At 45.1% G+C, this 21,471-nt stretch overlaps 1 protein-coding gene across 5 annotated transcripts in view; it reads left to right on the forward strand.

Moving 5' to 3' along the window:
* ncoa1 (nuclear receptor coactivator 1) overlaps window positions 1–21,471 on the forward strand; it is a 73,367-nt gene that overhangs the window by 34,272 nt on the left and 17,624 nt on the right. For 3 of the 5 annotated variants that reach the window (XM_061812484.1, XM_061812488.1, XM_061812489.1), the window contains one exon: window positions 119–2,215. The gene's annotated coding sequence lies outside the window, so the exon portion shown is untranslated. Of the gene's footprint in view, window positions 1–118; window positions 2,216–3,013; window positions 3,045–6,023; window positions 6,082–21,471 lie in introns of those variants that run through there. The other 2 variants (XM_061812487.1, XM_061812486.1) reach the window with 2 other exon arrangements.

Below are 21,471 nucleotides of genomic sequence, written 5' to 3' on the forward strand. Positions count from 1 at the left end.
TTTTGTTTTGTTTTTATTTTGAGGGGGCGGGAGTGAGCTCGCGCAAAGTGGGAGAATGTTTTAGCTGTTTCTCATATTTGTCTGGCGTCCAGTCCACCGGCTGCTGTTTTTTCTGCAGGGATGAGGAATCCTTTTCCTCTCTTCACTCCACACTACAAACGACAAGAAAAGGCAAAAGGACAAGAAAAGGCAAAAAAGAAAAAAAAAAAAAGATGCATGTTGAAATTCCAGAAGTTATGCAATCGGCGGCTGAGCGGAAAGGCCTCCCCTTTTCTTCGTGCTCCTCCTCCTCCGAGTTGGCAGGTACAGGCTTTTTGTTAACATGATGTAAATAACAAAGAGAAATGTGAATAATAATAATAGTAAGGAAAATCATCATCAAGACAGGTTTGTGGTAAATAACTACTCGCCTCCCATCTTTTTTTTATGGGATTTTCTACTCTTTTCAAATTCGTTCAATGATGATGCGTATGTATATGACTATCAGTGCGTGTGATGAATACTGTATATTATTATTATTATTATTATTATTATGGATCCTCCCCTTCCCTGCTCCACGTGTCTGATGCCAGAGAATGGTTTCTATAGCGACTGCTGAATGTGATTTTTACTGAGCGACGAGGAGTGTGGACTGGCTTTGTATTTGTTATCGTCGTTGTACGGGTTAATTTAAGAGAAAAAAAAGGCCATATTGTATTTTTTTTTTTTTTTTTTTTTTTTTGCTTATCGTTGTTATAGCCGACGCCGGAGAGCGGAGCCTCGGCAGGGCGGAGAAACGACCACCTGACATTTTTCCCCCCACCATACCCCGTTTAATGATCATAAATGACCAAAGCCTCAAAGATCTTGTATGCAAACCATCACTGGATGTTAGCGCCTTCCGCCCCTGTTTTCTTTCTTTATTTTTTTTTTTATAAGTGGCCCAAAGTTAAACATTAACTATGCACCCTTTAGCCAAAAGAAAAAAAAAAAAAAAGGAGGGTGGGGGTAGCACTGGAGTAAGCCACATCCCATTAACATAATTTTTAAAAATTGAGTGTTTTTGCTTGCCTTTAGTCTTACAAAACCAGACCTCATGCATTTTTTTTTCTTCTTGCTGTGAAACTTTTTTTAAAATAAAAAAGAAAACTGTTAGCATATTTAAAGAAAACTGGAACGATCATCAAGCTCTTCTTTTGGCTTTTGTACAAAAAAGTGGATATGCATGAGTATCAATGGACAGCGAAATGAAGCTAAATCAAAACACCAAAGTGAAAGCAAAAAAAAAAAAAAGAAAAAATCCCAACTTCATTTCCGTTTATGCTAGCTTCCACCTTGTTTTTTTTTTATCCTTGTGTGTTGTTAAATCTGATCTAAAAATGTAGGATTAGTGTTGCCAACCTTTTTTTTTCCCGTCTTTACTCAACTTCAGTGCGAATATTGTCAAGAAATGTGCATTTCCACACACACACACACACGTTAGCCGTTAGCAAGCTAAGCTATGCTAATTTTGGCCGAAAAGCTTCAGACTAGTTCAAACGGACACCCAAGATTGAGCGAATGATGTATTTTGTAAAACGACAGACGCATTTCTTCAGTTCTCTCCTCTTTTTGCCGAAAAGCGGTCGCAAATAAAACACCGTGATCTGTTTTCCCCCCCTTCTTTGCCAAACTTGTAGGCACCATTTTAAAAACGCATCTCCGCAGTTTGACATTTTTGTTCACAAAATAAAAAAAAAAAAAAGAAAAAAATTCTTGAAATCATGAATTTAAAAAAGCAACATTTTTTCATTTATCAGCTTTGGGTTTATTCCCCCCCCCCCCCCCCCCCCTGTCAAAGACTTAAAGACCTCAACCTTTCAGAACATTCCGGATCACGATGCGGTTCTAGGCGGCGCTCGGGCTCCCATCCTGTGTTCAGCTTCTCCGCTGCCCCCCCCCCACCTTATTTTCATCAATTTATGATTTTTATACAGACACCCCCACCCCAGTCAGGTCTCTGGACTCTCGTGGCGTTTTTCTCCGCTTTCGAGCGCCGAGGTTCCGCTTTCTCCCCTTGTACAAATTAATATAAATAAATATATAGAGATATATGATACATTTTACTCTTTCTTTTCTTTGTACATGACCCTTATGTAAGGTTTCGTTGTAAAGAAAAGGCACGGGAGCAGCTACAATATGACCGAGTGACAGACAGTGTTCATGTGGGATGAACATTTTTTTTTGTTTTGGGGGGGGGGTTACATATGTTTTTTTTTTTTTTTTTTTTTTTTTTTTTTTTTTTTTTTACAATCCCCGCCCACCACCACTCTTCAATCTACTAAAAAAAAGACCTTTTTTAATTTTTAATCTGGGGGGGGGGGGGTGGTTGTTTTAGACAATCAGTGTGGGTCGCCTCAATGCCCCCACCCTTCTCATTGGAGTCATTTCTACACACACACACACACACAAAAAAAAAAAACATAACTCTACTGGAACTTCTTTTTTGTCTGTGGCTGCTTACGTTTACACAAACAAAAAAAAAAAATACTCACACACTTCTTGAGTACATGCAACACCTCGTGGATCATTTTTGACCCCTTGCTCTTTTTTTAAAAAATATATATATTTTGAATGTTTTAGTTGTTGGTGTGTGTGTTTTTTTTTTTTTTTTTTGCTCCTCTTTTGAGGTGCGGAAGCCCACCTGCCCCCAGAGGAAATGACGCTCTCTCTCTCTCACTCTCTCTCTCTCTTTTTTTTTTTTTAAATCTTATTTTTTTTCTTTTTTTTTGACTAACAAATCTATAACATCTGAATATGAATGTGGGAATGCAACACATTGCAATAAAAGCACCATTTAAAATGCAGCTGCTGGTCGGCGTATTTTATTATTGAAATGTTATACACTTCATTTCCTGACTTGAAGAGACCTAATTATCTTTTTAATCATTTATATTACTTGATTCCTTTATCAAGGAATCAAAGCTAGAATTTTGACTTAATTTTATGATTGTCTTTTGTTGTTGATGTTTTCAGCTGTATTTCTACTCCGCAGGGCCTACTGAGCAACTTTCTCAGAAGAAAAGGTCGGTGAGTTTAGTCTCACTGTTCATTTTTTATGTGTGTATATATATATATATATATAATTTTTTAAAATTTCAAATATATGAATGTACACGTTTTAAAAATTCTTAACATTTTTCACTTTTACATTTTCATGTAAAATGAACTATTAAGTTGGTTTAGTTTGGTTTTTATTTTACATTTTTTAAATTATTGTAATAATTACTGCGTAGATTTTAGTTTGTATACATTTATATATATGTATAAAGATCTGATAGAGGCCCTAAATGAGTATATATCAACTAAAATGGGTGATTTTTTTTTTTCTGTAAAAAGACAGCATTTTTTTTAAATGAAATTTCTATAATGTTAGGATATATTTTTTAAAATGTTCTACATTCTCACCTAATGTACAGATGTTTTTTTGTTATATTAAGATGCTATTTTATAAAAATCTTTTTCCATTATCTTTTTACATATTCTTCATTTCGAGTGACCGAAAAGCCAAAGACTGAAAAAAACAGTGACGTGGGGAATAGTCTCTTGTAATGCCATGCGTGGCCACACGATGTCAGCAAAGCCTTGCTATTCGTCCTTTGGCCTTACAGCACTTACATTGGCGAGACACACATTAATTAAGAACTAAAAACTTTTTAAATATTCTTTTTATGTTCCTGTGGAGTAGGTCCCCTGCTTCTTACTAATAATTACTCTCAATAGGTCTTTTTTTTTTTTTAAATAAAAAAAAGTAGCCACGCCTGCCTTTGGTGAGCGCAGCGTGGGATCGATTCCCGCTCTGTGCTGGTGTTGATATCTGCCCTGCTACTGACTGGCGACCAGTTCAGAGTGTAGTCCGCCTCCCTCCCGGCTCCAGTTTTCCCGTGACCCTTGTGAGGATGAGCGGCTCGGATAATTAATAGATTAATGGCTGGATAGATGGATGAAGACGCCACTTGAGGTGGCAAAATAGTGTCAGTCCTCTGTTGGCAGCCATGTTGTTCGTGTTGGCTCCAAAAATAAAGAACAAGGAAAAAAATGGATCTCCCAAAACCGAATTTAAAAAATGTCTTTGAAACACTTTTTGGGATTGACGTCCAACTTTTGTTTGACAGTCTGAGGCAGAAAAATTGTCACCCCCATCTCTCTCTCGCTCTCCAACTCTTTCCCTATATACATATATATTTATAAGTGTGTCCATCCATTCATTATCAGAGCCGCTCATCCTCACAAGGGCTGCGGGAGCGCTGGAGCCCGTCCCACCTATCTTCGGGGCAGGCGGACTTCTCGACGCTAGCGCTCGGCAAGCGCGCCAGAGCAGAAAAGTCAGCGAAACGGGCGGTTGGGAAGTCAAGTGATGTGTCGGAGTGAGGGTTGCTTCTTTAACGCGAAAACCTTTGGCTGATTATTAAGGCTCTCATGTTTAATTGATCAACGCTAGCTGGCTCGTGTTTGCGCCCGCAGAGAGACCACACACACACACACACACACACACACACACACGCACAACATGGCCTACTTTGAAAAAGCTTTTCCCATTTGCTTCGTCCCAATCCGGTCAAAATTTCCCAAGATGCAGCTTGTTGTTGTGCGCGTGTATGTTGTTGTTGCTTAGGAACACTTTTCTCCCCCCCAACACTTTTTTTTTTTTTTTTTTAAACCAACCCCCACCCCCCAATCGGTGGTCTCTCTTATGAATATCATTACATATCTCAGCTGAGACAGAGATAGATCTTTATCCATCTTAATCGCTATTTTTACTCTCCGTCTGGCACAAGAGAGTTTGTTTCTTCTTCTTGTGGAAGGCGGGTCCAAAGTCTTTTTTTTTTTTTTTTAGGGTCCACTGCATATTTGAGCGATACACAATTAAACACGGCCCCAAATGGAAAATTATGAGAGAAAGTTTAATCGTGAGAGTTTCTGAGCACCCTTTAGCGATGGATATTTGAACATAAATAGTGCAGCAACACATGTTGACGGATAATATACCACGGTCAGATTTTCTGTCGCCTCTGTGAAAAATGACAAAAGTTACTACAGTGTACCTCGGTCTACTCATCGTTGTTTTCATATTCAGTTGATTGTCTGTGAAAATGTCCAGATTATACTGCCACCCAGTGGCCAAGTTGCAAGAAAATGCATGGGTGGAAGAGTTATATAGATATAGGTATATTTAGCTTTTACATCGTGTTTTTTTTCCTTTCAAAATTTGTATACTTTTTTTCTTACCTTTTTAAAAGGATTTTCTTAAAAGCTTGGATTGATAAAAACATTTTATTTTAACTCCAAGGTATGTTAATAAAAGAAGCGTAGCAAAAAGAAACGTAAAAGAACCACAGATTCAAGTCCATTGAGTGTTTCTGAAATAAAAACAATATATATCATTTAAAAAATGTAATTCAATAAATTTAATAAAATTTCGTTCATCTGAAGATGTATTTAAAATGGAAAACCCAAATACAACTTTAATAAACGTGCAAATATTTTTCAAACTTTAAAATAAAATGTGAAACAAATAGAATGTGTCTGTATCTAATTTAAATATAAAAATAAACACCTATAAAATGTTTTATAAGTTTGTTAAAACACTTAAGTGAAAGGTTTCAACAAAATACACAGAATACTAAAATATTATGTACTACGTACAAGCAACAAATATATATTTAAACATTAAAGATGTTTAAAAACCTTTAAATAATAATATAATAGTGTACATGAAAAATGAAAATACTGTCATTGTAAAAGTACCACAGGCTAAAGTCCTCTGAGAATGGAAAAATGATAAAACTAATGAATATAAAATAGTACTAAACTTGAAAAAAATACGTTGGTTAGAAATAGGGTAGTTAAATAAAAAAAATTTGAACGTAGTATATGACGCGATTGTCTATTGATTTCTTAAGGCTCAATAAATCGAACTGGAGTTTTTTCCATCAATTTCCATGGTCAACAAAGGCCATCGCCGCTTCTCAAAATCAAAATTGTATCATTCTTTTGTTCTTCAGACTGTTGCAAGTCTTTCCGGAAACTACGAACCTTACATGGAGGAGCTCCTTTCCCCAGAAATCCATCAATGATGAAATTAAACTCAACTTTTCAAAGAATTTAAAAACACAGTTTTTATCTGTTTCGGTTGACCAAAAGTGGCTCCAATTTGGGATATGCGGTGGCGCCTTGTTCCAGAGTCTTCTCCCCTTTGATGGAACATTTAACGAATGGCCCTGTTCGAGTCTCCTGCTACTGTGTGGACACCATCAGGGGGAGCCCGCTGGTATTTGTTTTTGCTGTCATGCAGGAGCAGGATCGCCGTGTTTACGTCAGCCGTGATGAACGCTACTGTTATTTCCCTCGCTAGAAAAAAAAGCTCCATGTCTTACGGACGTGTACTCGAGACCTTTTCACAGTAGCCCTGTTGTTGCACCTGTGGTTATGCACGTACACGCGGAGCACCGGAGACCTTAGTCCTGTCACGGCATAGCGATGTGCGGCCTGCTAGCTGCATGCTAGCATCTGGTATGAAGACGGGTTTTGGTGACAATCAGTACACAACAGTCATGAACTTAGTGATCACCGGAAAGTTTCAGTTCCAAGTCTTCTCTTTTATGCACCAAGGATCTGGCATTGGAAAGGGCTTTGTGGTTGTCGCCTTAGCCTTAGCATGACACCGGACCGGCGCTTCCACTAAGGGCCCGGTGCTCTGGCTTTGTCAACCGGAATGTTACGGGTGTGACGAAAGACGCTTGCGACTGGTGTCCGATGATGTCCGATTAAATAAATGGGGGGGGGGGGAGTACCATAACACCCAAAAGAAAACACTGAAAGGGAGAGCCGCCATGGCATTTCCATCCATTTCTTTGGGAAAGATGATTCTAAAAAAAGGAACCAGACAAAAAAAAAAAAAGAAAAAGAAAGTGGCTCGTCGGTTAATTTTGCTGCCAGCTGTCAGAATCAGCATGATTAGTGTTATCTGCGAGTAGGTGAGCGGGTTTCTTTCCGGAAGGAGGTAATTGAGGCCTGAGGACGGCGGGTGCGCGGCACCTGTTCCCGGATGGCACCCTGCCACCGCGCCCAGTCCACCTGCTGTGGAGGACATTCATGCCTTGATGAGGAATTAGGAAGTCATTAGGCAACTCCAGACGTCGCACGTCTTCACTTCCACGTGGCCGAGTGCGCGACAGGCTAATCGTTCGTCTTGTTTACAACCTAAGAGAAGTCACGAGTCCCGCTGGGTGGCTGACACATGACCGCGGCGTGTGCTTGTCACAGGCAATATGTCTAAATATATCTCCGTCCACATTAATAGCATTTTTTTTGTCTTTGTTTTTTTTTCAAGTCCTGGAAATCCCCGTACCTTCCAGACACACCCTCTATAGGTGAAATCTGCTCGCACTCTTGCACTTTAAGTGATCCAAATGAAAGGAAACACCCGCCTGCTCTCCGGCAGCTGCGCCAGGCCCCCCGTGACTGCTCCCGTTTCTCTACTGGTGGCGCTGGACCGGCGGGTTTCACCTGCCTGTCTTCCGACAGTGCCTGGCCTGCGGCCGCTACCTTTGCCTCTTGTGCCGGCGGCGCTTGAACTGCAGCCGCCACCGGGCACTGTTGCCCGGCTGCTGCTTTGCCATTGGGTCTGTCGCTATGGACGTCCACCTGAACGGGCCTGTAGAGACCCTAGTGCTTTTGGAGTCTTGACCAACCTCCTGAACAGTGTAACCAAGAACCTCACTCTGGGTGGCCTGGGAGGCCATCAGACTGACTCTAATGGGTTCTTCAAAGTCACATGCAAATGCTAAACATAGCACTCAAGAAGGGGGATTTGAACATGTTTCTCAAGCTGCCTCTCTAAAACCAAATCCTGTTACCCCTGGTCACCGCGGTAGGCGCAGAAAGTACCGTTGAAAGTCGATCGGGGCACACATTCGAATGAGATGTTGCCGCCACGGGGTTATCCCGCCTCCCGGGCCTTGGGGTGCCGCATGGGTTTTGGGTCTGAAAAATGCGTACATCCCCAGAAGTCGTCGCTCATTTGCAAGTCCTTTCAGACAGTCCAGTATTGTAACCGCTTTAGATGGTTACGGAGATTATGGGGAAGAACAGTGGTATAGTGTGGGCGTAAACGATGGACTTTGATAAAGCTGAGGTTCACCGGAGTGCAAATCATCTTCATAGACTGGAGTCGAATTTTCCCCGATCTGTTGACTTACCCTGACCAACCAGAACACCATCCCTAAAGACTCCAGAGAACGGATGAGCTCGCTTCCCGTCGCTGCCACTTCGCCGACTGCACACTCAATTAATCGTCAGCCTTTGGCGGGTTCGCGCCGGGAGCTCGTCCGAGCGTTCCAACCTACGCTTGCCTGGAAGAAACCCGACGCAGGAGGCAAAGAGACAAGAGGATCACTTTTTTTTTTTTTGTTTTTTTTCGTCTCCTGGCTGAGAATAAAGGTTAATAACAGTCCTTTCTTGTGTCATATTTGACATGACCAGTCACGGCGGTAATTACAATCATTACACTCCAAAGGATGTCGAGTTATCCCCCTTAAACACAGGCCGCACAAAAGAAATCAATTATTCAATCAGAGCTCTCCCATTCAGCGCCGCCTGAGTTCACTTCATTTTTGGGTCCGGGTGAATCTGCCGCAAATAAACCCGGCGACCGCCACGAAGAAAAGGCTGCGCGGGCCCCCTAATTTGTCGCCTTTCAGCCGGTCAATCACGCTCTCAAAGGAATGCGAGCGTACTCTTTGACAATCAGCGCGACGTGAATGGGGATGGGTTTCATCTGCCATTTTGCATAAGTTATCGTGTGATAAAGGAGGGCACAGGAGGGGGGGGGGGGGTGCGGTTGGCAAGCGCAGCCCTCCACCGTCGCCGCCCTCCCCTACTTCAACGTATCCCTTCGCCATCCCCGTCTTGCCCGTCGTGCCTACCGGGATTGGCAACGTGTAATTTAAGAGCATGGGCACAAAGACCCAACGCCAAGCCCATAATGGAAGCTGGATGTCTTCTGATTCTAATGGGCCTCTCTGCTCTGCAGGCCCAGGGCCTGTAATTAAGATCACCAGGACACCGGAGAGCAGACAGACGCACAAAGCGCTCGGGACCTGCATCAAGTGGAGGGGGGGACGGGACGGTATTTTAGCGAATGGCTCATGGTAAAAATGTCCAAGTTGGCATTTTTCCAACGGACTTTGGTGTGTGTGAGGAAAAGACTGTCGCCGATGAATGGATCTGGATCTCCCGATCGGAAGATCACCAGGACACCGAGATGAGACAGACGTGCAAAGGAGGGACGGTCAAATTTCAAGGTCTGGCGCACAAACAAATTTTCTTCCAATGGACTGAGGAGACTTTACGAACTCTGGATCCGTCGAGGTCTGTTATCTGGATGTTCTGATTCGAAGAGCATAAGGACCCAGACACAGAAAGCCTTCAGGAACTTGATTAAGCCTCAAGATGGACTTTTTTTTTTTTTTCAGTTTGGGGTGGGATTGTTTCGAAAGAGCAAGTGCTCGTAATGGAAGCTGGATCTTTGCTGATTCCGAGATGACCGCGAGCCAGACTCACCAAGTCCTCAGGAACTTGATCAAGAGGAATGAAGGTGACAATAGTGCGTGGCACCTGGGGGGGCGGGGGACAGGTAGTAAGTTGTTGTTCTATATAGGTGGTCTGAACCATGTGGGTACTATGCTAACATTAGCTGGTCCTTACTTCAGGATATTCTGACCTTATGGTCCACAGTCTTCACTTGGCTGTAGTGCTGCCCTCAATCAAGAAGGAACAAAAGAGGAAGTGAATCAGGGACTGGCTGAGGACTGTCAGACTTTTATCAGTGGACTCTCACTTGGTGTTGACTCTGAAGAAGTGGAATGAATCCCACCACAGAAGCTGGAAATGGTCTGATTCAAACGGCCTCAGTTTTTGTCTCGTGTTCTCCGATTCAGGTCAGCAGGACGCTGACTGATGCACGAAAAACTCTAAAAGTTGTCGCAAGATTGAAAGCAAGAAAGCGTCGCTCTACGACACGATCAAACCCGTCATTGAAGCTGTTGGGACGCTAACGGGCTTCTTCTCGCAGCGCGGGGCCCGTAATTCCGATCAGCAGGACGGAGGGGGGTGGGGGTGGGGGTGGGGGGTGGGGGGGTTGTGGACTAGCAACCGATGCGTGTGAAACTCTTGGACTTGGCCTTTTTTCAACGGACTTCGCCGCTCGGGCCGCGTTCATTAGGCCCGCTCGTCGTCCCGGTTAACTTTCAAGGATGCGCGCCTCTCTTTGATTGCTCACGGAGGCCGACGCTCAGCGGAGAGCGGCTTCACTTCAGAGAGAATTCCGATTAGCGAGCGGCGACTCCGTCAGCATTCCTGTAGGGATATTTGATCAATCCGACTGATGAAAGGACTCGCGCGGGCCTTCGTATCCGCGCGGAGGACAGGAAGCGGCGTCCTCGCCGCCCGCCCGCCCGCTCCCCGGCGTTGTTTTGGTCCTGAGGACACACTCGAGCTGCTGGTTGTGTGTTCAGACCTTTTTCCGTTTAATTAGATTTGTTAAAACAATTTTTGGAGTGCTTTATTCGGTAAAAGCTCTCAGGGGTTAATATCCGCGGAACACTTCTCTGTTCGCCTCCTTTTCACCAATGGAGCATAAATTATTTAAATTATTCAGAATTGTGCGACCTTTTATCTCACCCCCTTTGAAGGCGGCAAATTAAAAATGCAAATGGGCTAACTAATTAATATGCAAATGCATTCATTCCCAGTTAACAATTAGCAATTAAACCTGCAGTGTCTAGAAAGAGCACTGGCAAAATTAGCAACTTATTTTTGCTGTTTGAAAAAATAGAGAGTCCCGCACGCACGACAGAAAGATGATTGACGAGATGACTTGAACTGACGACCACCTGCCTCGCTGTCAACAAACCAATTGGACCACGTTGTGTCGCTGATGCAAAGGGAAAAAAAAAAAAAAAAAAAAATCACTTGTCGCCTCCCCCCAAAAAACAACAATTTTTTTTTTTTTTTTTTGTCCGGCTCGCCAATCAAGCCTAATTAGAACGTTTAAAACTGTTTGTAGCTGGTCATAAAATGCGTCTGTCCACGATTTTGACACGTTAGCTCAGTGGGAACGTCGGCGTTACGCTACTCTTCGACGCCGTCCCGCTGAATGACGTGGCCGCCAGAAATATCCATCGCGCACGCACAACTTCCTTTTCGTTCTGATGCGTTTGCGTTCGCTTTACGTTTTTGCAGAAACTCTAATACCTAATACCTCACCCTAATCTACACGGTTGTGTCCGTCCAACACGTACTGTACTTCCTCTACTCTACTTTGAGCGTGTTTATTTGGTTCCGTGCATGAGCCAAGGACCAGCAAAAAATGGTCAGGACGAGAATTCAGTTCTTTCCGTATATTAATAAAGCCGGTCTCGACGACCTGGGACTAGGACCAAAATGATTTGCGCTGTTCAGGATGCAGAATTGCAGGATTTTTTTTTTTTCATTTCAATTAGAGAGAGCAGACTTAGATGGTTTGGACATGTCCAGGGGCAAGAGAGAGAGAGTGAGTATATTGGGAGAAGGGTGCCGAGGAAGACCAAAGAAGAGGTTGACGGATGCGGTGAGGGAAGACCTGTTGGGGAGGAAGATGCACGAGAAAAGATGACACGCTGCGGCGACCCCTAATCGGGACAAGCCGAAAGGAGAAGATTGAGCCTTGAGTTCGGGTCCATCTCGTGGATACATAACGTAACCCCGGCCCTCAACTGTTGCGCCTAAAAGTGAGGAAAATACGGCGGTCACCGAATTGCAAAAGGGACGGAGCTATTGGAATGCCCGCTAGTTTTGGTTTGCACTGATCGGGAGCGCAGACTCGACGGAAGGAGTTGGAAGAGCTGCTGGCCAATGCGATCCTGTCCGCTCTCGTCCCAGTTCGTTAGGGTGCAAGTCCTCAAAGGTGGGTAGAGTGGTGCCGACGATCCGTTCAGCAGTTTGTCGGCAGCCCCCAACCAGACTGTGATGGAGGTACACGGTACTGATTTGATGATCGATGTAGAACCGTCTCAGCGACTCTCGTGGCAGAAGCCGCAAGAAGTACATCCTGTGCTGGGCTTTTTTTAAAGGATGCAGTTGATGTTTGGCTCCCTCTTCAGGTCCTTGAAGACTGCAATTCCCGAGGGCTTGAAGGTCTCGAAACTCGACGATCACATCTACGTACTTCGTTGACACCGATTTCTGCTTTATACTAAGGCTTTGGTGTGCCATCATGACAGAAAAAGCACAAACCTTGCATTGTTTTGAAACAGAACGTGTAATCAAGCTGTGATTTTTGAGAGCAAAGTTGGAATTTTACAGGAAGAAAGTCCTTTTTTTGAAGTCCAAAATGCATCCCGAAAGAGAGAACATGAACTGGACTTACTTGGGTTTCGCGGGTCCGTGGCAAAACCTTCCGGTTCACTTCCGAGCTGCTCCGTGCGAATGCGCGAGGCCTTCGGGGTGGATGCTTCAGGCGATTTTGCGTCACCCGCGTAGGCAGGCTGCGATTTTACGGATGCAAAAGGCCCGGTCGCTATCGGCGCGGACTTTTCCTATTCCCTCCCCAACGCAATCTTACACCCCGCGCGCTATCTCCCGCATTACACCTCACGAAAGCGGACGCGCCGCAGTCGACATCAATCACGCGCCTCCGCTCTGCGCATTTTAGCGCGTGGCGATGGCCCGCCGCGATAGCGGGGCGAGGTGCCGGGGGCCAGGAGGCGTGAACCGAACCTCCTTAAAGGTTATCTGCCGTGCACAGACCCGGGGGCACCCGCCTCGCGCGCCCCGACGCCATTCAGCCGAGGACGTGCAAAGTGATGCGTGCGCGGGCAGATCGGTGTCGGCGAGACAATAGAGGTCAGCCAGTCAGTCAATCATCGGCGGAGGCGCCGGCGGACAAGAGTGATGTTCATTTTTTTTTTTTTTTTTTTTTTTTTATTAACATGCCTCCTCATATACAAATCATAAATGTCAGCGTTAGACTTGATCTCTGGTCTATGAAAGAACATTAGATCCACACTGCGGGGAATTATGCTATGAGAATAAAGTCCGGCTCTTTATGGAGATGAAAAGTTGGAATCATACCAGAAGTATTTTTTTTTATGGGGGGGGCGGTTTTTTTTTTTTTTTTTTTTAGAAAAATATACTAAAAATACTATTTTAAAAAATTAAATAAATGATCTCATGAGAATGAATAAATTTTTAAACAGTTTTTTGAGAGGGGGGGGAACAACATGAAAATATTTTTTAAAAAATGGAATCTTGTGTATTTTTCCAAGAAAATACCTCGGAATCTCAGGGGATTGCAGTCGTATTTTTGTGGATAAAAATTTCAGAATCTTACAATCATGTCTTTGATGGAGGGGAAAAAAAATCTCAAGAGGATGGTGGTATTTTTGCGTGATTAAAAAAAAAAAATAGCGTGCAACAGTCATGAATTTTTCAAAATAACTGCAGTTTTATTTTAGCCGGATTGTCTTTTTTTTTTCCCCCCTCAAAAGAGAGCTGACTTTTTTTTTTTTGGGGGGGGGGCATCCCTAATACTCGCTGGTACTTGTCAGGCTGCAGCTGGCGCCGGAGGGCTGAGCGGCGCCACCTTTGGCACGGTGATTACTGCTCCTCTAAACGCCAGCATCTTTCATTAAGTCGCATTTAGTGCCCACTTCCCCCGACGCCCCCGGTGTTATATTGCCAAAGAAGCTTCATATTTTATTTATTGCACTTTAATATTGTTTTTGAATATTTGCGCTGCCTTTAGGCCCCTCGCGCCGTCACGTCGCCCTCTTTAATTTCTCCGTGGAATTGATTTCCTATGGCTGCAAGTGACGTTTGATTAAAAAAAAAAAAAAAAAGGAAAGCAGTGTGAAAATGTAAACGAAGCCGTTTGCGACAATATCTTTGGATTACGCTCACATTTACCCCCTTTAATTGAATTGATTCTTGTTTACGTTGCGCGCCGCCCGGCACTAGATCGGGCGGCGTTTAAGAAATTCACACCTCGCCGGCCCGCCCGCGCCGCTTCCTCGTCCGGTTTAAATTTTTAATACGCCGGCACGCTAAATGTACGGCGGCGTAATTAGCGCGGCGCGCGGCAGACGCTCGGCGAGCATCTCTTTATCCGCTCGCTCGTGGAATAAATAGAGCTAAAACACAAGAAATGCGGGCAAAGAGTCTCTTTCAAGCAAATAGGCTGGGGGTGGGCTGGATAATTAATTCTGAGATTAATGTACTGTAGCAGTGGTGTGTTATTAAAACGCTATTTTTAAATTACAGCTCAGAAAGCACCCCCTTGGGATTAAGAGTGTTAGCCACTGATCTCTGCTTAAATTATGGGAGGAAAGGCGAGGGGGAGGCGGAGGGGCGCTACTTTATATGCCCAGGTCGCGTCTTTTTTTTATTTTTTTTGCTCTTTGCTCTCCTCGGTGGTTCGCTTAAATCGCCTTTAGTCTCCTCATTAATGCACTTGGAACTTTCTGCCTCGGCGGGCTCGCGGCGGGCGTTTGATGCGTTCGCCGGGAAAACACGCTCGTTTGCCGCATCGGGGATGCCTCCCTCGTTTCCGGTTTAGAGGAACTTCCTTGATGGAAGCCGCCACTCTGACCGAAGCGAAGGTTTGATAACGATTAGAAATGCTTGTGCTAATTGTAAAACCCCAAAGTTATGCTTGTAATCTTTGGGTCTAGGGTCGAAGGTTGGGATTTGGCGAGTATTTAGGGTCAGGGGTGAGAATCGCGCATTCTAAATTGGGCTTAATCTTGGATTTTAAGGGTTGGGCTAGTGATAATGGCTGGAAGCTAAAAGTAGGATGCGGCGTCGTGGTTGAGCGATGACCCGCTGAAAGAGTACAGAGAATATAATTCATTTTTAGGGGAGCCTCAATTTTTCATAGAAATTTACCCCCCCTGCGGTCAACCGTATTTGCTTGTGGGTTAAGGTTACCGACGTCGTACACGTCGCTTGTCAGGGAGCGCCATTTCCCGTTTAGCATGGTTTGTATATATTTGTCAGTTTCGCAAAAAAAAAAAAAAATGGGACTGTCGCTGCCGGCGCGCATCAAGCCGTCGTGTTGCGTTTCGAGAGGCATCCCGTGGCGGCGGGAGAGACCGGGCCATCTTGCTAGCTGTAATTAGCGCAGGGCCCGTTGATTCGCTGATAATGAGCGGCAGTTCATTAGCTCGGCGCTAATTGCCGCCCCTTTCGCCACCGCCGCCGCACTCCCCCAAAAACTTTTCTCATCTGCGAGATAAAAGCAAAGAGAGGGGTAACCTGTTGGGAAATGGGAGCGGAAACAGATGGAGGCTGGCGTTCCTTTGGACTTATTTTAGCGAGTTTGGGATTTATCGCGCAAACGCACGTAGGCAGGATGCGGTTTTGTCCAAGGACGCCGTGGAGAGTCGCCGCACTAATTGCTAGCCGACTGTTTTGCTGATTCAGCTGAAGCGGAACCTCACCTGCAGCATGTTTACGTGGGGGGGGGGGGGGGGGGGTAAAAAAAGTTTTGTCCTGTTGTAAAAATGAAACAAAACTCCCACTTAAAAATGAAAGCTGCTTTTGACAGGGTGAAATTCTCTTAAAAACGAGGGAGTCATTCAGTTATTTTTAGGAAACAAAGCTCAAATCGCAAACTATATTTTGTTCGAGTTCCCATTGAGGTCAGAGAAAATTCTTGCCTTTTTCTCTTATGAATGGGAAACGCACACCCCATGTAAACATTCGCTTGATCAACAAACGAAAAATGACGCCACCGCCATGTTGTTCCTTGTTTGCACATCTGCGCTAATTGCTCCTCAAAAGCTAATTGATGTCGTTAATTTATGCTGTCGCTGGCATTGCTGCGTACCGATTTATTAGGTACACCTGTTCAAACAGCTCGACATTAACGCTCATATGGACGCGACCAATCTCGCGGCTCCAAGTCGACGCGTCGACGGTATGTAGACGCACATGGTCGGTTAAGAAAAAATTATGGGTTCACTTGTTGGGGGTCTTACATTACATTTCTCAACTAGTTTTGGAATCAGAAATCAAGGGTAATTGTTTTTTTCAACTATTGTTGATGTTTGGTAACACAAAACTGCTTGCAATATATCGTCGTCGTCATTTGTGATAAGACAGTTTGAAATTTTTGTTCAAATTTCAACAAAAATCACGGAAGACGATCTTCGTGATTTGCCTTGGCGGGCCACATAAAATCATGTGGCGGGGCCGCAGCCGGCACCCGGGCCTTTAGTTTGACACCTGTGGACTGCAAGGTCACAATCTGTCGTGTAAAAAAAAAAAAAAAAGCTTCAGTACATCTTGCGAGGTAACATTTTCTCAGACCACTACCAACCTAAACTTGTGGTCTACATGTTTTGATTCTGTTCGGATGGGAACTCCCATCACCGTCTCACTTGAGCTCGTCTAAAAAGTTCTCGTGGCCCATAAGGACTTTGTTTGTCCTGTGAGGACTAAGTAGTTAATCATCAGAGGTAACTCCGATGTCGTAGGCAGTGATAGATCAGAAAACCAAAATGGTCCCAAACGGAGGATCTCCAAAAGTATCTCGTACCGTGAGACCCGAACTTGCAACTCGCTGGACCATCCAACTGGTTGTCGTGGTTGTCGTTCTGGGAGTCCTCACGTTTCTTTGTGATCGCCTGGCACGGATTTACTTCTCTTCACGCCGATGGGATTGACTTTGAATGCAATCAGGTCGCGCGAATGGTTCAGTTCGCGTCTTCTCCACAGTCCTTGTCAGCATTTTCATTGTGGATTTGACTCGTTGTACGTAAACGGTCGCAAGTGCATCTGACTGATTCTCCTTTTTTGTTGAAAACTTCAGCCAAGGTACCAATATGGAGTAGTACTGAAGACCGAAGGGGGTCCGATCCGTTGATACTTTCTAATCTCCACCACGCGTTTTACGGTCTCACAGTTCTTTCCTTCGGTTTTTGCTGTTTTGCTTCCAGCGGGATCAGCTCCCAATCAGACATCTCTAAGCTACAAGGTTTTATTCCTACTCAGTCATGGTTGTCTTCTTTTTTTTGTGCGTGTGCGCGCCTGTGTGATGGTGTAATATTTAAGCAGATACTTAGCGATCTGGCAAATTGGCCACTTGAACGCTTTGCAGCGAAAGTAGCGACGCAATCCTCGGACAGGCGGACCGGCTCGTCCCTAAGTGCGGCGGTAATACCCGGCAGGGTCGCGCGTTCCGACATAACAAGTGTCCATTCGGAAGGCAATCTCACCTCGAACGAGCGATCGGTGTCTGCTGAGAGTCTTTATCGGCGAAGGCCGTGATGAATCCCCGGCGGACCGGCACTCCGCCGCGTACGCCGAGTGAGCGCGCATTTAAATGAAACCTCTCCTGGTGTGCATATTGTATGACACGAGAGCGTCTAAACTCTCTACCTTGTCAAGCGTTACATCAAACACAATAACAACAACAGCAAGACTTCCCCCCACCCCCCACTTTCCTTTCTTTAATACCTTCCCTGACATTTCCCTTTCTTGGGCCTCATCTCAAAGGCTGCTTTCATGTGCCTTTCACGGTGGACTCCTTTGCGTCCTTTCAAGGCAACTTACCTGCGCGCCACGTCACGGTTTGTCGCCGCAGTCAATCGCGGCGCGAGCCCCTTTTTGTCGGCCGGGGGTTTTTGAACCGGAAGGGGCGAGGCGGGAACCCGGTGATCAGAGCATCAAAGGTGCCGGTCGGCCCCCGGGCGGAGTTGCCTGCCGTTGACGAGCTCGCTCGGGGGGGAAGTGAAGGCGAGCGAGCGCGATCGGGAATTGATGGGGGAAAACACGGTGGCCCCGCCTTATTTGAGGCTCACTCTTTTCGCGGTTTTATCCGGTTTTCCAACGGCTATAAATTCCCAAGCCCGAGGCCATGATCAGCCAATCAAAAGACCGATTGTACTGTCGATGTTTATGGTTGGTTCCCAGACCCCGGAAAACTCGATTTTGTTTCCGAGCTGCGGACGTTTTCCACCCTCAAGTTGTACTGAACTGTGGACTTTTTGAGGCTGGATTTCCACCGGCTGCGGGGTTCAAGTGACGATAGTCTGCTTTGGTTAGCGTGTGTGCCTTACAGTTCTCAGGTTTTGTGTTCAAATCAGTGGGAAAACCGATTCAAATACAGATTTAAAAAGAATCTTGTGCTGACATTCAGTTCTAATTACTGTGCAACAGCTTTTTGCACTTGATTTTAAAGAAAGGATTTCCAAACCATGCAGCACATAGACTGATGGTTAACACCCCTGCCTAATAGTTTCAAGGTTCCGGGTTCAATTCTAGCTCTCCGGTGTGGAGTTTGCGTCTTCTGCTCCGTGCTTGTGTTGGATTTCTGCGGGTACGCCGTTTCAAAAACATTAGCAAAACGTTAGCTTCGCCGAACGCTCATTAAAAGAAGAAGAAGAAGATAAAAACTGCACCCTGCCTCAAGCTCAAAGTCAACTGGGATAGGCTGAAGGTCACCCGCGACTCGAGGTTAAGACAAACGCGATAAAAATGTCTAGGTGGTTTTAACAATTATGGAGAACAATTAATAACTTGCGCCGGGAGGGGGGGGGGGGGGGTTAAACCATAGTGGAAAGAAAAACACACGGAATCGTGTCTCTTCAGATCAGAATCGGGATCTCGAACGCGTCTGATATCTGCCAACAGCAGTTCGACACAGATGCCATACGGCAGCTTAACGTGATCGAAATACGGCGATCCGACGTCTGCTCAAACGAGTCGATTGTTAGCTACCCTGGTTTAGATCAAAGAGGTTTCGCCAAAATGTGTGGCCTGCGTCGGAAAAAGGGCGACCAGCGTAAACACGTTTTTCGGAAACCAAGTCGTTGATGATATCTACGTCAAAAAATGCTGGAGAGACAAAATCCGATTTGTAGACTGGGACGTGCGGTTAAAGTCCAGCTGAAGATTCATTGGACGGTCCTCGAATGTCTTAGCGACAAAGAGAAGGATTTTATTAACCCCCCCCCCCCCCCCTCCGAACCTTTCATATTTCAGCGCGGAGATGCTGCCATGTGAGACATTTGATCCTCGTCTCCGCGTTCTAATCATCCCAAAGTTACGTCCATCAGTCAGCGCTGATGGGGGATCGCAGTTGGCCGTTGATGAAATTCTGAAGACTGCGCGTGATGAAGTGTCGCTAAATATACGACACGGCACGGCACGGAATTAAATTCGAATGCATAAAAAAACAAAACAAAACAAAAAATCACCGTGTCTTTAAATTGAAGCTTCACAATTCTGAAAAATGTATTTATTGTCTATATATGCGGGTTTAATTATGTGTACTGTATGCTGACCAGACTGGCTTAGTTCAGTACTACATAGTTCCCAATCTCTGAATATTTGTAACTTTTTTTTTTTTCTTTTTTTGCGTATGATTTCACTTTCACGGGACATTAAATCGTGTCGCACGGGCCGCTAAATGCCAGACGGCGTAGTGAGGACGGGCCCCGAGGCCAGAATTTAGACGTCCCCCGTTCCCGCAGAACCGCGTCCACGGTCCGCTTCTTCTTCGCTGGTCCGCGTCGCATCTGAATTGGGCTCAATTAAACCGCCAAAGTCATCGTTCCATCGTTCAGTGGAGGAAAGTTCCAGAAAACAAGAACGTAATTATTCGCAATCCCTCCAATTTGAGTGGCGCTTTTTGCTTCAGTAGTCATTTTGGCATTTCTCGCATACATTTGCACATTAATGCGGCGCCTCGCCCGGCGAGATCGTGTCCCCCCCCCCCGCGCGTCGGCCCAGGCGGGGCGCCGCCACCTCCGACACACAAAGATCGGTTTTGTCGTCGCTGCTTCCGCCATCTTGACACGCTCGTTCTCGTTGTTGACGACGTTCAGGTAAACACACGACTAGCTGTGTGTTCTCGTTGTCATTGTGTGTTTTTTAAAAAATTATTATTTTTGTTGTTTGCTAATAATCAAGCTTGTAGCCGCGCTCCTTCATGACAACTTTGAAAGCCACTGTGTACACAATCGAGTGAAACCCAACAACCAGATTCTGGCATCCCAAAGGCACTGTCAGCAATTATCTCGATTATTCTGCCCGGAATTTGCATTGCTATACACTCATAATTCATCTTTCTCATATCTGTTTCTGATATTAGATTTTTGAAAGCGTATCAAGGCCACACTGATAAGAAGTCAATCTTCTGAGATTTTTTTTTCACTTTTTCTGGGGTGTAATTTCTAATATTATGAAGTTAAGTCAAATTACACACAAAAATAAATTACAGTATGAATTTTTTTTTCACTAGTATTATTAGCAAAGTTATTAATCAAAAAACCAGAATATTTTTTCTTTAATATTTAAGCTCTTTAAGAGATTTTTTGGAGTTGTAATTTTTTTCCCCCAAAAATCATTTTACGATTAAAAAAAGAACCAAAAGCACTTAGTTGTATTTTTTGGGAGGGAAAAAAATATATTTCAGATTTGGTGAATATATTTTAAGGAATATTTAAATCATATTTTATGTGGGTGAAGTTGTAGTTGACTGAGGAAAATTCTAATGCCAAAAATTATTTCTTTATTATTTATTTACATTAATTTATTTATTTGAGGAAAAAGTTTGACTATTATATGGTTAATATTGCAAGATTGTGTTCTGTTGCTACGTGAATGCAATTCTGATTTTGTGAGGGGACGTGAAGGAAGCGTACGTGCGTTAAATTCAACTTTCATATGCTGTCATTTCATTGGTAAAGAACTTTTTTTCGTGTCCGGCGAGTGCCCCTCATTTTGCGTGTGTTCCCCCCCCCCCCCCCCCCCAGGGGTCCACACCTTTCATGTTGCGCACGTTTGCCGCCCGCCCTGGAAATCCGCCGCCGTCCGCGTTTTTTTTTTTTGGTTTCTTCCCGGCGCTCTGCCAGATTTGCATAAATAAGATCGGCGTCACGGCGTGCCCACGCCGTTGCCCAGGTGCGGGCCGCATTTGCATATAGAGCCGCGATAGGGCTCCCCCGGGTCCCCTCGGCGAGTGCGGCGCGGGCGGGGGGGCCGGCGGCGCCGCAAATGAGATCTGAATTGGAGCCTGGCCGCCTTCCATTTTATGCGCGCGTGCGGAGGCGCCGAATGACCGCGCAGAGAAATAAGAGATAACAAGGGAGGGGGAGGAAAGACGGAAGGGGAGGTTTGACGGGTGACACGCGGCGACCCCCCCCCCCACTTTCCTCCCCCCTATCCCGCACGCTTGACTTGTAAAGCAGATTATTGACAGCAGAGGGGGATCAATCACTTGTTTACATTATGTAATGAACCCCACGCCGGCTTTCAGTGACGCCGCTGATATATTGCCACGCGCGCGCCATTGGATGCAAAGCAAAGCAAAGCAATAGCGAGCGCAATACTTGTTGACTCCCTCCGATGGCCCCCGTCAGGCGTTTCCATTACCGCCGGGTCTCTGCGGCCTTTTGAATCGGCGCG

Source organism: Syngnathoides biaculeatus, chromosome 23 (genome assembly GCF_019802595.1).
Source record: "Syngnathoides biaculeatus isolate LvHL_M chromosome 23, ASM1980259v1, whole genome shotgun sequence".
Taxonomy (NCBI): Eukaryota; Metazoa; Chordata; class Actinopteri; order Syngnathiformes; family Syngnathidae; genus Syngnathoides; species Syngnathoides biaculeatus.